Source organism: Candoia aspera, chromosome 4, assembly GCF_035149785.1.
Source record: "Candoia aspera isolate rCanAsp1 chromosome 4, rCanAsp1.hap2, whole genome shotgun sequence".
NCBI classification, from domain to species: Eukaryota; Metazoa; Chordata; class Lepidosauria; order Squamata; family Boidae; genus Candoia; species Candoia aspera.
The window spans coordinates 83183199-83196273 of record NC_086156.1 but is presented as its reverse complement, the minus strand read 5'-3'; positions in this window follow the sequence as shown (position 1 = coordinate 83196273).

Sequence of the window (13075 nt, the reverse complement as noted above, 5' to 3'; positions counted from 1 at the left end):
TGCACTAAACTGAGCATGGAGTAGCAACATGTAGAAACACTTCATTTCTCCAGGGATGTGTGTGTGGATATCTGCTTCTATGTGCAAATATACATGTAGCACTAAGACAATGAAATCATAGGCCAGCCTTCCCCAGCTTACTGCCCTCCAGAGCACCAAATGTCAACTCCCATCAAACTGATAGCAGGGTCTTCTGACCTGGCCACCTCCAACTGTGTTAGCATTGGAATCCCACGCTTTATGAATAACACACTAGCTTTGGATTATGTGAAAAATACAACACAGTTGGGGGGAACCAAATTGGGAAAAGCAGACAATAAGTTCACTAAGCATTCCAATCATCAAGAAAAAGAATCAGGACCAGGGGATCAAGGGTATTTGTACGTGTGTGTTTTTTAAAAAGCCACCTTCAAACTACTGTTCTCATTGCTGTGTTGCTCCACTGTAAACAAGATGAATCTACAATCCATCTATCTGTAAGTTCTTTGCATTCTTTCCTGGTCCACCAATCCAATTGGATTTGGAGATGAGTGTGTGTGCCCACTATGATTATTACAAGAACTGTGGAGATTTGGTATAAGCCTTTTCTTTCTTTTGTTAAAGAGAAGGGTCTTGCCCAACTGCTCAACTAGAAATGATAGGATGGATTTGGATGCTGGAAATCTTGCAGCTGTTGAAAAACAAATCTGAGGGTTGGTGTGACATAACAGCCAAAGAGAATTGAACTACAAATCAGAAAGTCTCTATTCTGAATTTCATCTTCAATCATCTTCATGGTGTCCTCAGCAAGCCAATCTCTTTTACCTTCAGTTTTGCAACATCACTTATTCACCAATATGTATTTTAATAATACTGACTTTCATCACTAACATGTTGAAAGGATTACTCATGGAAAACACAGTGAAATGGATTTTTTCCTCCTTTTTATTTTAAAAAAATGAAACAGTGGAGTAAAGCAGTTTGTGGCAGTAATCAAGCTGGAAGAAAAATGGAGCCAGTGTCCATCCATAATCGCAACTTTGGATCTGAGCCAACTAACCTGCCTCATGCAAAAGACAAGGGGTCAAAGAACAGAGATCATAAAGGAAAAATCAAGAGGAGAAAGATAAAAAAAATACAGTTGACCAAGAGAGGAAAACAATTACTCAAGAGTACAATTTTCAGGGCCTGAACTCATAACAGTTTCAATGGCTTAGAACATAAGGTCTGACACATTTCTCAAAATTATTACACAGAGCAGAATTTCCTTTCCAAATTCACACAAGTTGTTTTTGCATAAAAGTGATTTGTCCGGCAAGTTTGTAACAATGGATTATTGTAACAGAAGATAGAGTTGATCTAGAGTAACAAAAGTTTTAAGCCAAGCGGATGATGTATTTTTTCCCTCATTAGCCACAAATAGCTTTTAAAAGATTACAGAAATTCATGGGAATATGTCTGTTGCAACAACCATCAAGGAAACTCTACTGAACCTCCATCTTCTGAGGCAGTGAACCAGATGGTGATGGCAAGCAATGAGGATTGGCAAATTACTTGACATAACTTGCTGTGAGCTACCCAAAGCCACCAGTTTCTCTTGTCACTTGAAACAAAATGCTGGCTTCGAGTAATAGCAGCCTTGGTCGCTCACCCAATAAAACAACCCTTATGATTCCTTCTATCATGTACATTATTTTGATAAGCTGCCAATAAAACTACTTATTTTTTACAAAAATGCAACAAGGTTGTCCAGCATCATTGAAGGAAGGTATAAAAGAGTTACAAAAGACCACACACTTGTGTGTCTAAGGCACAATTTCAATTAAACACTGATAGTTGTGTAAGCTGGTCAGCACTTATGCTAAGAACGTTGAAAGAAAATGGTACGTATGAGTTCTGATATGAATTATTAGGAAAAAGGAAGAAATATGGTGTGTGTATATAGATATATATTTAAAAAGTCATTAAAGGAGGGAAAGAATGGCTGAGGTGTTGGGGTTCTTACAAACTAACAAACACTTCAAAAATCAAGGTTGATCATCTTGTAGTGGTGGTAATGCAGCCTCAGTGGAACCCAAGCAATTCTTCCTAGTTCTGTGTCACTAGCTTGTAGGCATGAGTTGTTTTTGCAGTGCTCTCAATAAGCAAACTGCTTTCCAGTCTTTGTCTTCGTCAAACCAATTCAACAAGGTAAGAGAGATCTTTTAGACCCACTTTATAGACTGGAAACACTAAGGCTTGAGAGTCAGGATTTCAGATCCAACAAACACAAAATCTGCAGTATCAGGTTCTCACAGATCAATGGTCTGCAATACCAGGCATGTTCACAGTTGTCCTGCTTGGTTGCAGGAGAACTGTGTTGTTTTGTTGTGAGCTCCACATGCATCAGCCATATTTGGGCAGTTTTTGGCTGCTTCCATTGCTCACTGGATTAGGGCCAGCAGCTTGTCCATTGATTCCATGGCAGGAACCCCAATGCGGGCACCTACTGAGCTGCACTGGAGTGTGTTGGCTCTGTTAGGCACATGGCCAGCACACTATCTCCTTACCAGCAGTGCAGAAACCTACCTCTTGCCCATAATTTCACAGCCCTCTACACTTTACCAAGACTGCTTCAGAATGCAAAGAGAGCCCATACGTTTTATTAAAAAAAAAAACACTTTAAGCAGAACAATTTTTTTTTTTGAGGGGGGACATTTTTCTCCCTACACTACACAGCATGTTGCATTATCACTACCTATTTATTTATTTATTTATTTAAATCTATAGGTGCTAAGAGGTAGATAAAACAAACATGAATTGGTTATATTCATATCATATGCATGTATATATGGTCATCATGCCCCTAGGCTGACATGAAGTGCAGCTCCACAGGCACTTAACAGGGTGCCAGTGAGAGGTTGGGAAGACTGACTTATGACTTAGTGGTGCCCACCCTGAACTGAACCAGAAGACATCATCTCTGTGTCATCACTGACGTGTAATGCATGGAATGGCTGTGATTAGTAAGAAAGTGAAGGGCATGGCTTGAATTCCTATTGCTGAAGAATAACTCTGTACCAGGCAGTGTTAAAAAACAGAAGTGAGTTTCTACGTATGGTAGAACTCTTCTTTAAGCGTAGCTTTTCAAGTAGAAATTAGAAGCGGAGTTGATTCCAAACAGCTTGAGCTGGGTCCAACCTTTGCTTTGTATAGAGCAGAACTATTGAAATCAGCGGTGCTTACACTGAACCTAACTTAAGTCCCATCAGTTTCAGCAGACCTACTAAGTCTGGATCCAACTCCCTGGTTCATGCTGCAAGGATTAAATTTGTGTAGATGTCACAGAGATTTTAATTATACTTCCTTTGGGAAATCAGTATCCAAAACACATCCTGGAGTATTTGGCCATTACATTACCCTCGGAAGGCAAGTAACAGCTAAAGCAAAACAGATTTTTCATTAATAAACGCCTATAGTCTTTTAAGCTTCATGTAGGGACAAGGTTTTTTTCCCCTTCTTCTTCTTAGAAGGAAATTTAATGTTTGCTGACCTCTACCGATCAGAAATTTTATTAAATATAGTTAATTAAACACTAAAAAAAAATTGAGCTGAAAGTTCTTTAATTTCACGGGAAGGACGTCCTTTTCTTTTTTTCTTTTTCAACTGAACAATCAGGAAGGCCTGCTTCAGTCAGGGAGTGGGGGATATTCTCCATTCAACACACTCCCTTTAGGTAGTGCTTACTTAACGATCACAGCCACTCCATATTATAAATGTCACCACAGGGAATGGGCAAAATTGCCAAACATACAATATCAACTTTTACAGGTAAGCCAACACTACTGCCTCAGAAGGACAATGCTTTTTTAAGAAACAAGCAAGCAATGCCTAAAGCGGTTGCCCTGTTGTGCCTGTACACCAAACCACCAAGTTGGAGAGGTATTTTATCTTTGAAAAAGTCAAAATTTAAAAATAAGATCCTGTAATAAAGCATCAGGACTCAAACAGATGTTAAATTAAGTGTGGGGATGGGGTGCGTTTAGAGAGAGGGGTTAGTTTTTGGAAAGTTGTGCAAAAAGATAGCAATTTATAGCCTGCAAAGGAGTACAAATATAGTCACTTCATAGGCCAGGCATTATAAATTACTAGCTTTGTGTATAGTTCACACACACACTTTGGCTGTGTGTGCACGATGCACTAAGACATAATGTGACTTGTTTTTATATAGTATGATGTGTGAAACCAGGCATTGTGGTTTGTAAACTATGATTTATGGCTTAGTATTATCTAAGAAATAAAATGCATAGCTTGCACAACAAACCAGCATTAAGTATATCACAAACCCCAGCAACTGATAAGCTATTGCTGAGTAAAAACTATTTGTAGCCATCCCTGGTTTTCATACTGCATGACCTCTCCTATTTATCCCATGGCCATGCTAATTCAGAAGTGTAGCAGCCATGAAATAATACCTGGATCTATCATCTGTACAGATGGAAATGCTTAATTTTTATGGATCTTCCTGTTTGGGAACAATCTTAGGAAACTCCAATTTGCCCAATTCCCTTGGTCACTAAGAGTTTTTCACATACAACTTGTTTGTGTCTCCAGGATTTGGGCCTGGGTGGAAAACAATGCACCAGCACTGTCCCCAAGTCTCTTTCAAGTTCCTTAAAATTTCAATCTAATGTCCCTGGCTGTTTTGGGACAGCTGCAAATCAGAAGTATTTCCCTGTTAGCTCCAGGTTTGGGGAGCACAACCCTACTGATGGTCTCCCTAAATAAGATTTGCAAGAAGATGCAAAAGGGTCAAAATTAGGAATAAGGCCCCATCCAACACAAGCGCTACCGAATAAGACTTTTTGTAGCTCTTATAAATTACAATGAGGCTTGCAAAGAAAAACATTCCTCTGAACATAATACTTTCAGCACCACATACGACCACAGAATTCGACAAGAAATTTTGCAGAATTTCTTTAGAAAACCTATAGATCCAAACTTTTTAGATCAAACTTTTTATCCGATTTATTAGTATTATCCTACTCCATCGGGTATGTCAGTCAGCAATTGACTGATCCGTTCTCAAATTCTTATTGAAGTATGTCAATATTGGAGAAGTAGCTGCCTTTGAACATATAATGGCATGAAGAGCTACAGTTGTCTGGCACGGAGTAGTAAGAAGATTGAGGAAAATCTTAGAATTTAAATCTGAGCACTAATTTATCTGAGTTGAAATTTCAGATGATACCTCATCTCTAGGAACATTGAGCAACACTGGAACCTTCTAAATAAAATAGAGACAGTGCTTGCTATTAATGGCATATAACAATTTGACTACTCTACTGAGTCCAGCTAAGCTGGGGAAAATGTAGAATTAATATTCTAAAAACTGGATGCATAGAGTATTACTGTACTGGAATGGGAATGAGAAAGATAGAACCTCAGTGGTCAAGCATACACCCTGCATACAAAAAATCCCTCATTCAATTTAGGCATCTCTGAAGAGGGTCAGACAAGAACCTTGTCCAAAACCATGGAGCTGCTGTCAACAACCAAAAGGCATCAAGATCATCCCTAAAGGCAGAACTAAAATGAAGGATCAGACAGGCAGCAAAGGAAAAGTGAAGTCCTTACCCACTACACAACTATCATTATATTCTTCCTTGTGTATCCTCAAAAAACTAAAAATTGCAATGGAGTCTTTTATATTTCATTATTTTTCTTTTTGGAAGCCATGCATAAGTATACTTGGTATCCATGTCTTAAAAAAAAATCTCATGTCATTTCCCATACCGGCTTAGATGAGACTTCCTCCAAACTGACTGATCCAGTTTCCTCTTTGTCACTTTGGATATAGTTCCCAAGATTTTAGTTTTAATTGTAAAGCAACTAATTGTGAAGATTTTTGAGCATGCTAGTCTTTTGGGAAAATCTAACTCTGGAATAACTTGAGAAATTTTCAGAAGGTATAATTTAACACTCACTCACATATGTTGGACCTTGGATTCCGAAAAACAGCATCTATTTAAAGATATTCTGGATTTGGTTCCAAGCCAACCAAAGTGAACTACAATCAAAACATGGTTTCCAAACACAGTTACTCTTGCTATATTTAACACTGCAAGTTTGGAAAATTTAAATTTCTAAGCCTCTTGAGACAGCATATGTAATACATGATCTTAAAACATGCATATAGAAGGTCCAATAATAGGGGGTCATTCGTGTCACACAGCTGTCTTACCTGCCCTCACAACCCCTTAAAGCTTATCCTCCTGAGACTTTCTGCTTTTCCACTGTCTTGTTCCTCCTTTCTCCTTCAACTATAGTAAGCCTTTTGAGGAAAAAAATTCCGTTATGTGAAATCCTGGGGAGCGAGTCCTCATTAGTTTATTGCAGAAAATACAGCAACTTGAAGTGGTTTTTGAAAGGCTCTTTCTACATTGTCACATGCTAGCTTCTTAGTGGCTAATGTGATTTAATGTTTCCAGACAGGAGGTTAGGATGAAGCAGGCATAGACCAAGGCACAAATCAGCAATGTGATCCATAACGGGACACTGGGTACACAGCAATGCCTTAAAATAGTTTTCCCCAACCTGTTGCTCCCCAGAAATGTGGAACTTCAATCTCTACAATCCCCAGCCAACAGATACGTTGCCTGAGGGATTATGGGTGGTAGTCCAACACATCTGAGGAAAACAGGAGGCAGAAGGCTGCCATAGATGATCACAGCAGTAAGTTCAATCAAACCCAACTCACAAGGTTGTCTTTCTATACTTTTCTGGTGGACAGGAAAGCTGAAACCCATCCCACTGTCCAGATTAAGATCACAGAGATAGCCAAGGTACTGATATAACTAAGATCTGTTTTCTCTCTTTTTAAGGATTCCATTTTATTGGCTTGTCAAGTAACCTTTTACAAAAAGAAGACTTGTTACAGATTTTCTCTGAGCCACTTTCAGACTACATGGTAGTTAGGGGAAAAGGCAGTCTTCCAAATCATCATTCTTTAACACTAAAACTTAAAAAGAAATCCTTGTTTTTTTCAGATGTCACCTGCAGTCTTTCTTCGCTTACCATTCTTTGATGTAAAGCTACAAGTATGTACATATATCTACATACTTCCGGATGAGTAAATTCCCATCATCCCTCACCAACATGGACATATACATATGGTGAAGTGAGAGAGAGTGGGGGAGTTTAAGGCCAACATTTGTCTCTGTTACTATATACCTGATCTTTTTTGGACGCTCAAAATGTGGAAGCAATGGCAGAGAATAGCAGCAAGCTGAGGTGCCGAGGGAGAAGCTGTAAGTGCATCCACACCGACAGTAAAAGCCAAACCCTGAGTTTCTAATCTCGTCTGAAGCCTCATGAGCAGAACATTAGAGGGCTTCTGCATCCAGTAGAATCTGATAGTTAGATGGCATTAACACAAGAGTTCAAAGGAGATCCAATTCAAAATGAGGAACGGCTGCAAAACTCACAATTCAGTGGCAAAGGGGCCAAACCACTATCACAGTGTGGCAGGTTCAAACTTTAATGCCTGCGCATTTTTAAAAAAACAGAAAACCTTTGTATCATACTCGACCACTGCATCATCATTTCCACTTCATAGCTGAGTAAGAACAAACGCACCCTCTATAGTACAAAAGCTCCAGTCTCCTATTCAAGGCAATGGAAATCCTCTTAGACATTAATAGGATTCATGCAATGCCCTACAGCTTGAACCCTGAAGCAAGGCTGTTAAAACTGCCTACTCTTTAAATGAACGTTATGCTCATTTGGATAAAGAAAGCTGCCTTCACCCCAAACATTTCTTATAGCTGGAATTTTAAAAAAGAAAACACAGCAATATTTAGATTCTAAGAGCACCAGGGGAGAGAAGGGAATCTGTTTTCCCACCCACCCCATTCCTTTCAAAGAATGCAGTTTGAACAGAATATCAAAAATTGCTTGCCGCTGGGGAGAAAAAAAACCCTCCACCTTATTTGCTATGGCTGATGTCTGAACTGTAATAATTTTAAAAACCCTGATCTATGCAAGTCTGTATTAAAAGCAAGAGAAGTCAAAGATCTTCAAGAAAGGAAATCTACATTTTCCCCTACCTCCTTGCCTGTGGGGACAAGAGCATTAGAGGTAGTGTTCTTTTTACCCCACCCTTAGTTCATTTCCTAATAGACAGAATTTTGCAACTGTCTTTATGAAAGGTGAGCAAAGTTCTGATAGGAACACCAATGTTTTCCAGCCAGGGAAGCAGGGGCAAAGGCATTGGGGTTTTCAATTCACCCCAACCTCCAATCTCTACAGGAAAATGATAAGTGACTTTTTAAAACAAAAAACAAAAACAGTTTACCTGATCTCTCAAGAACCCAGTTTGCATTTGGGTGAAGAGCTTCTGGGTTAGAATAGTTCTAAGATGGTCTTTTGTGAATCCATTTACAACCACTGTTTTTTAAAATTACATTTAGAGAGCGTTGTCCATTCCAAGTGCAATGGAATAGTAAAACAAATTCAACTTTTAAACCTGCCCAGCTCCATTTAGGGTTGCATTTTCTCCTCAAGAAGAATGTACAAAAAGCCACCACAAAATTTGGCTCCCATTTCTTTTCTTTTTCTAAAAAAAAATAATGGTCTGCTTTTCCTCAGTAAAACTGAGGTAATCTTCGTAGGGTATTTCACAGTGACATAGCGGAAAAGACGGTCAAGTAAATGCAAACACAAGAATGTATCTCGACCAAGTAGTCAGAATATTTTTGTAACTTTTCATTAAAAAATCTCATCTGCAGCCTTCCAGTCCTGAGCACACTTCATTTAGTTTCAACACAGTGAAGGTGAGTTTATGCAAAGAATCCTGTCCCATATATGTTTCTAGTGATCCTATCACAAATTTCCTTGTAGAAATGTACTTTAGTCCAATGATATTTGAGATATTAGTATCTTTCTGCTGTGGAGATGCAATGGACCAACTACTTTCATGAGATTTGTCTGCTTTTTGTTCTCATAATGCCATTTTCTGTGCAAACAGCACTTGAGCAACACTAAGTGATGAAAATATGCAAAAGAAACCCCAGCTTTAATAAACCAAATAATTAGCCAAAGAGAAAATCAACAGGTCTGCATTCCAACCGCCACAGAATGATATCATCTATGTTAATCAAAGAAACTCACCCTACTTTTCAAATTAAGCATATTTAGGTAGAATTAGCCAATTTATACCCTCAAGATGGCAGTATTACTTTTTCTTTTAGATTGCTGCTGCTTCTCACAAAAATGCTAACAACCTGGACAGTGAAATTGAAATATACAGGTTTTAACTTTGCCACATTCTTGAGGGGACAGAATTTATAATTTGAATTTTAGATTAAGTAAAATTAAGCTGCAAATTTGAGAGTGGGAGAAATCTGCTGTCTTTTCCGCTATATCTGAAGTCTCTGCAGTTCTCCATAGAGAGCTTGTAACATTTCCGACCTGCATAATAACTTCTGGCTCATTAGAAATTAGGAAACGTAACTTCTCTTTTCATTAAAAAAATAAAATATTCAAGACTATCAGCTTTTATATAAAATATCAGCAAGCCCAAAAAACAAAACAATTGTTGAGGTAACTTCATACCTTGAGGTAGCTTTTCCCCCCATTTTTCTCTCATTTCTCTTTTTCTTATTTTTTTTCTCCTTTCCCTTAAAACACAAAGCAATGCCTGACATTTCTGTACATGCCTGTTCTTGCAAGGTTTCAAAAAAGGAAAGCAGCTGCTTCAGTGTAAACAGCAAGATCCATGCAGCCAATTCAGCTTAAATTCGAAGATGTCATTCGAGCAACAGGCACATGGAATGACACTGGAACTGGATTTGCCAGTTGTCACAAACAGCCCAGTCTCAAAGACCTTGGTTAAACCTGGACGATCAATGAGTCAACTTAGAACAAATGTCTTGTCTCCGCTAAGATATAAATATATCAAGGCAAGGAGGGATAATTTGTCCCATATTGTTACTTATTTCCGTTTTAAAGAAATTGCAAAATTAGAATGCAAACATGATTGCATTCTATGTCAATACACCTGCAATCAAATGAATTAATGTTCACAACTTCCATGCCTTGAATCTCTGCTAAATGTCGTTTCAATAGAATTTTCAAGAGAGCCTAAGACCCAGAAATCCATGTAAAACAGAATGCCCATATTCAAAACAATAGGGCTTTTGCAGCCTTTGAATGATATTAAAACCATCAACTTGGTTTTTCCATCAATGTGGCAAAGCTATACAATTTGTTGCTTGTCCAGAGTATATAATGACCGCTCTGGACTTTCCATGTCCACCTATCAAACTACCTTGAGGTAGATAAGGACGCAAGAGAAGATTTTTCATTGTGTGGACTGATTCAAATTGATTGTATCTTAGTGCTGGATGTAAGGATTCAAGGCTCTGTGGGTGAAAATAACTTATCCTAAGAGGAACAGTTCAATTAACCAGGTAGATGCCTAAGTTGATGCAGAGACAAAACTTCGTTCTAGGCTCAGGCTGCCAGGTGAGCAGTTCCTGCTCTCCACAATTTCTAAAAAACCCATTGTATATATTTTACACATTTTCTTTCTTTTTAAACTTTGCATAAGAGTGACTGGGATCAGTAACCATATTACATTCTTCTGATGTCTATATTTGGTATCGCCTCCTAAAGACAAATCAATATTTTTGTGGCAGAAAAAAGCATAGGTATTTCAAAATCAGGGGGTTGTTAACTATTATTTTCATCACACCTATTTTTTTTTTCAAAAAAAAAAAAATCACTTTTGATTTCATTTTCATGCCCATTTTTTTCCTTCCTCCAACCCCAAAAAGAAACAGGGATTGCTTTATACATACTTGCTATTTCTTTTGGTTCCTACTAGAGTTAATTAGTTCTTTTCCTGGGGATTATCTGACACATTGGCTTGTCTTCTACAGAGGTAAACTGGCAATAATTTTAACCTAGGGATTTAGTCCTTTCCAGTGCAATCCAGTACATACTTGGAATTCAATGCCCAAGGTGTAAGATTGTGCTGTTAAATGCATATGTCACCCACTTTAATCTCATTGTTAAGATCAACAAAGTAATCATTTGCTACAATTCAGAGAAGATGTTCTGTGTATCTTCACTCATTCAAGTATGGGGAAGTCTGCTCCCTAGAGCAGAAGAGGTCACCCAGAAACAGCTCCAACAGTGCCTGCATTAAAGGCACTGTTCGTAAATGGGCCACAGTCCGTCAGTGCACCAACCTGTGAGCCTTTTGTTATTCTCTGGATCCAGACAGGCACTACTTCTTCTCTTTTTTGGTATGACAAAGCACTGAGGTTCCTATAAAGGTAGGATGACATATTAAAAGGGACATTTTCTGATGCTATTCAAACTCTGAGGAGGTTTAGCAAGCGATGTCCTCTGCCTCCAATTTTCCCCAGCAGTGTAACACTGCGATATGAGAAGCTTCTGAAATGGACAGGAGCCCTGACCATTCTGGGAAAAAAGATGACCTGGGGTCCTAAGTCCTAAGGTCCTTTGATCATGAAATCTATACAGCAAGTGGCCTTGAGGTATATCTTCATTTTTGTAACTAATGTATTGTTCCCCACTTCCCCAGAAGTGTGTTTTAAAAGCCAGGTACACATTATGCACCCAAAACAGTTGTGCACATACTGCATTTTTACCCTCCACTGATTTTGAAAAAACGAACAGAAAACAAAAACAAAAAGCAATTACTACATGGACAGAGGCAGCCTTGGAAACTGGCAATCAGGAAGAGAATAAGGCTTTTTCAAAGTGACAGCTATGTGGTCAATACTTTTGAGGGTGAAATCCTCCAGGAATGGCAGGCCTGTTTTGCCACCTTATCGACAGCTGCCTTTCAGCAGTTGTCATGAGATGGCCACAAGCTTTCCCAAACATCGTAGCTACAGGTCATATGCTAGAGATCAGACAGAAGCAACTGCAGTTTCTGTTCAGTAGAAGGCAAGGGCAGATTGCTTTAGCATTGGGGAACAGCTGAGCTGAAGGCAATCTATGTTATTTACACCACAAACCTTTACACTGCAGTCCACAATCCATTGCTTCATAGCACTGACTTTGAAATTCATAGCAGCTTTCCCCAGTCTTGTGCCTTCCAAATCTGTTTGGCTTCGACCCTCAGAATTCCCCAACCAACAAAATACCTTGTTACGAAGTATTGGAGCTCAAATTGAATGCATCTGGAGAACAAAAGATTGGGGAAAACTGCACGTCTTCCAAAATCTATTATATATGCCAAGTCATATTTATTTTAACAGAATTTAAGTGTGTAACTTCATCTGAAAATAGTCAGTGTGCCAACCACAGGCAGAAGCAGAAACCCTGATATGTTGACTTCTGGTGAAATAGGGGTAGGATGTGCGTATGTGTCTGTTTGGAATAGGGGTTTTGCTGTGGTTAGACTGCCATGTCAAAACGTGTACATACAAGATTAGGAGAGAGGGTACTGGACACTAAGCCATTTTTCTACAAAACTTAAAAGTAAAAACCACTTTACCCATTAAGTTAAAAACAGTTTAAAAAAACCAGTAAAACTCTTGTGTAGCCTGTGCTTCATGAATAAAATTTGATTTGAATTTTAAAAAAATGAAATGAGGGAAGAGATTAGATTGGGAAATTCTCAATCATATAAAACCAAAATCAAAACCAAACATTTTTTAACTGGATTATGAGAAATTTCCACCATGGGAAGGTGTTTCTCTGGGTTCAATTTATATTTTGAAAAAATTGCATTGGAAATAATTTGAATCTGGTGACTTAACAGTTAATGAGAATTAAAATTCTATGGTCACTTGCCACAATTTTTGTCTTCTGTTGACCAACTAATTCCACCAGAATTGTTCATTAAGAATTTCCATCTTAGGTGGATTAAAGCATATTCCCCACTGATTGATTTTCTAATTATTTCAATACTTTCTCTGGCTTAACAAATTAAAATATTTAGAAGGGATGGGGGAAGGGGAGAGGGACAGGAAGAGAGACAGACAGACTGATGTGCTATTTATTTTCTTAATTAAGGATAAACCTGGCTCAATTCAGATATCATACAAACTTATATTTATAATAAAACCTTACACTT